Source organism: Anthonomus grandis, chromosome 4 (assembly GCF_022605725.1).
Source record: "Anthonomus grandis grandis chromosome 4, icAntGran1.3, whole genome shotgun sequence".
Lineage (NCBI taxonomy): Eukaryota > Metazoa > Arthropoda > Insecta > Coleoptera > Curculionidae > Anthonomus > Anthonomus grandis.
Genome location: NC_065549.1, coordinates 21629676 through 21634117, shown reverse-complemented (window position 1 = coordinate 21634117; position 4442 = coordinate 21629676). Strand labels below are relative to the sequence as shown.

The following is a 4442-nucleotide window of genomic DNA, read 5'->3' as shown; positions in this document are numbered from 1 at the left end:
CTTAGACACATTTTTTCGATAATGAACTATCATTTTTAAAAAAACTTATTTTGTATCTTATATATTTCTTATTTAATTACATGTTTTAAATACTTTCAATATTTTATCGGTAAATTCATTAAATTTAGTTCATTTTTAACATTTAAATAATTTAAATTTTAAGCTTTTTTCAGATAATAGAAAGTTCTCGTGCTATTCAAATTTTGCACCCGGTAACGCTATTTGACAAGTATGACAGTTTTTACGGTACTAGGGTTAACGGAGTCCGTTATCTAAGGAAGGATAGCGGGATACTTACCGTAACGCTATTTAACGTCAAAGATGTCAAAAGTAGTTCTGTTACTTAAGTTTGTTTTGATCTGTGGTTTAGATTTTTGTTCAATAAGTAAATTGTTTGTTCGAGAATATATTTATCTAATAATTAATACAAATTCTAAAAAATATGAGTATTCCGAAGAAGAGGTTGAGATTTACTCAGGTTTATAAAACTATTTTACTAAGAGAAGTGCTCTGCATTTATCCTTTTGAGGACCCTAAACGATGGATCTTAATTCAGGAAATAATAAAAGAAAAAACTGGAAAACTTTTTAGTCTTAGAGCTCTCAAGGAACATCTAGAACTGCTGATGAAACAATTTATTGTTTGGGATGACCAAAATAAAAACAAGTATATATTACAATTAAGATATATTATGTAGTAATACATTTTTACAATAAATACCTATTTCTATACTATTTTCAGTTATAAGGTATATTGTAATTATTGTATTGTGGATTCTAGAACTGGGATTGAGGAACCTTATAATGAATATAATCATGTGCTACAGCAAATTAAAGATTTGGCAAGAGATTTTAAAACAGATAAAGTATTAACAGAACAAGGATCGTCAAAGTTATACATAAAAGACTCCATGGAAAAGGGAAAGCAACACAGATTGAATTGCTTGAATGAATTTAAAAAAACCCACACAGGTAGACTCCTCATTCTTTTTTTTAGGTTAGTTCGTTGAGATAAAATTACTCTATCACAATTTTTTTTCAATATTTAATTTTGTAGTTAATAAATTAAATAGATTTCTAGGTACACCTGAAACTGAACCCCTATTTCAACAAAAATAGGATATTCTTACAGAAGAATCTGAAGTAGTGACCATGGTACTAGAAGAGCAATAACAACCGCATCAATCCAAAGTTGTAATACCCCGAGCCGTAGCAACACAAAATGTATTAAGTAAGTAACTATATTATCAAGGTACTTTTTGAAAACAGAGTGATATACCTAAACTTACAATAAAATAGCACTTTTCGTGAAAAAAAAACGCTTTTGCCTATTACAGATAGAGAAATAAAATTTGACTTGTATTTTTTGCAGCACCAAGTCGTCAGAGGATGTCAAAAAGGCTAAAAAACTCTTTACTGAAATTTTTTAAGGTAAGGCAGGAAAAGGAACATGATATAAAATAAAGGAACTGAATCTGGAAGCGAGGAGATTAGATTTAAAAGAAAGAAAAATGACATTGTAGGAAAAAAAATTATCACATCAAATAGATATGGTTAAAAGAAGACTTGAATTAGAAGTCATAAAAGTTAAAATGAAACAAGAAGACAAAAGAAAATTGTATGAAATTACTGGAAATTAGCATAAATCTTTGATATTGTTTTATTATATTTAAATTTACAATGAAATTAAAATTAACAAAAAAATTAAAAAATATATTATATTAAGAATTTACAATACATTTTTTATACAAACATGTCAAACAATTTGACAGAAGCACACCAGTTTTGTATATTACACCAAGGTCTTGCAAAAGTAATTTTTGATTTTTCTTGAAATCCAAAAAGGCAGAGTCCTTATGACTTTAGCAAAACCCCACTCTACACACTGTCTGACAATGCTCATTCGATAGTTAAATCCTTGCTGCATCGTGCGCTCTTCCTCATCTTGTACATGATGGGTATTGGGAAATGGTGACAGCGACAATTCCCTTATACCATATGCAGAATCCCCATATATTACGTACGAATTTGCCTTAGGAAATCTTGCGCGCTGTTCCAGCTACTCGTAAAATTCAGATTCTCTCAGGATGGCAGCATCATGACGTCTCCCCTGATATGGCCCTTGCAGGTTTATGATAAGCCCATCAGGATAAAGTACAGACTGATACTTTAAAGCGTAGAATCTTTTATGGCCTGAATAGTAATCTTCTTGGTCAACACTGGGGCGACACATTGCTCTTGCCGTTACATCTATAAAGGTCCAACAGTTGTGGATAGGACCTCCTTTCTCAACAACAGCCTAAAAATTTATTTGCATGAAGTTATAAATCTATTCATGTACTCAGTACTCAGTTATTAGTTTGTAACTATTATAACATAATGGGATCCAGAGCAATAATTTATTATAGGAGATGATTGAATAATAATTAAACAAAACCAACCTGTGCATAAGAGATTCTATTCTCATCAAGCCATGTATTAGGGTAAGTCCGGGATAGATGCCTTACTTTTTTTGTTAAGTTAATACCTCAAAACTTTTTTTTTATTAAAGAAAAGTTATCTAATGTGTGAAGACTGTTATACTAATTAGATACCTTTTCCGAAATATAAAACTGAAGGAAACTTAAGATTTTTGACCGAAAATAACTAAAATATAAATACGGAATGCTGGCCATCTCTCCCGAGTATCCGGTGATTTTCAGCAGGCATACCGTCATGCTGACGGTTCTCTGCATTTTCATCAATCATGTACGCATAATCCGGTATGATATCGGGATCGTATGGGCATATGCCTGTACTTTTAAATGCGGATATTGCATTTGAGGTTGTTGCTGCTTTTGCCCAAGCCTCTGATATTAATGTACCAAATTGTAGCCTGCTAATTTTTCGTGAAGGATTTGATCTCATCCATTTATTGCACACGTTGTTCCACGGGAATTATGACTGGGTAAGCTTAGAATTATAACGTTATTCTCATCAGCATACTCAAGCGTTTCTCCAGAACTGTGTGTGATACGAGGCATGCCCATCTACTAAAAGAAGAACTTTTCCTGGAGGTTTTCTAGGTAAAAACTGCTCTGTTAGCCAGTCACGAAAAATGTCAGAGTTTATATAGGCTGATTTTGCAGACATGTAAATATAAGATCCTGGTGGCATACCATCTTCATATTCAGCTTTTTAATTTTTTCCTTTCATAATAAAAACTGGCGGTAAAAATGTTCCTTCGGCATTACAACATGCAATCACTGTAATAGTCTCACCCTTTTCACCCGAGGTTATAGAAGAGACCTGTTTGGATCCTTTAGTAGCAATAACTTGTGTTGCTTTATTGCAGAGCTGCAAACCAGATTCATCCATATTGTATATGTGTCCAGGTTTAGGCATGATATCATTTTCCTGTAAAATGGAAACCAAAAATTCAAAGTAATCCGTTACACGTGGTCTTGACATTCCCACTGCTCGAGCAACAGACACGCCTTCAGATTTTCGTACCAATAATAAACTATTTTGCCTCAAAAACGAATTGACCCAGTCATAACCCGCTCTCTCACTGTCTACGTTAAACCTTCAGATTTTCGTACCGATAATGAACTATTTCGCCTCAGAAACGAATTAAGCCAGTTATAACCCGCTCTCTCACTGTCTACGTTAAATCTATGGTCTATACCAAGGGCTGTGGCAAATTTGTAAGCAATATGTCTTACATCATCACGTGTAGGTGCAAAACCCCTTCACTGCATATTTTTAATATGCAATACCAACTTTTCCTCATTGTGCTTGCCTAGTATTGAAGATGGTCCTAGGCCTGTTTTTTCGGTATTATTATTTGCCCGTCGGCGGCGCAATGTTCTTGAGGGAATTCCAAAGTTTCGGGAGGCTTGATTGATACCCATTTCACCACTTTCAATAGCCTGTAAAGCCGCAACCAACTCCTCTTTGGTCCAACGAGCCGTTTCTGGGCATTTGCGCTTGTATCCGGTAGGCATTCTGCAAAAAAGGCATACAATGTTTAAAACATACTCTTTAAAAATTTCAATGGGGCATCTATCCCAAATGCATGGGAGAGATGCCCCACCCTATAGTTTGCGACTAAAGTATATTTAGTAAAACCTTAATAAGTTTAAATAGTCTCTTTGACATGCTATTATACAAATACCTTCTAAAATTTTGAAAACGCTTACAAAAAATAAATATTCACAAAATATTATACACTACAAAATAAATAATAACATACCTTAAAAAAATAAACGTAAACAATTTCGGCGATGTTATTACCGGCACTGACTTTCGACATCAACTACACGTGGAACCACGAGCCGTGGCCATCTCTCCCGATGGGGCGTCTCTCCCGGACTTACCATATATTCCAAATGACTTAAAAGGTCTCCTTTGTTATTAAAAATCATCTGCATTATCTGGTTTCCAATGGCAGACAAACTTTTA

General features: G+C 33.8%; 1 pseudogene; it reads left to right on the top strand.

Annotated features, from left to right (window-relative positions):
- The first annotated feature begins 329 nt into the window (after positions 1 to 329).
- On the top strand, positions 330 to 1734 carry LOC126735252 (uncharacterized; annotated as a pseudogene).
- The last annotated feature ends 2708 nt before the right edge of the window (positions 1735 to 4442 follow it).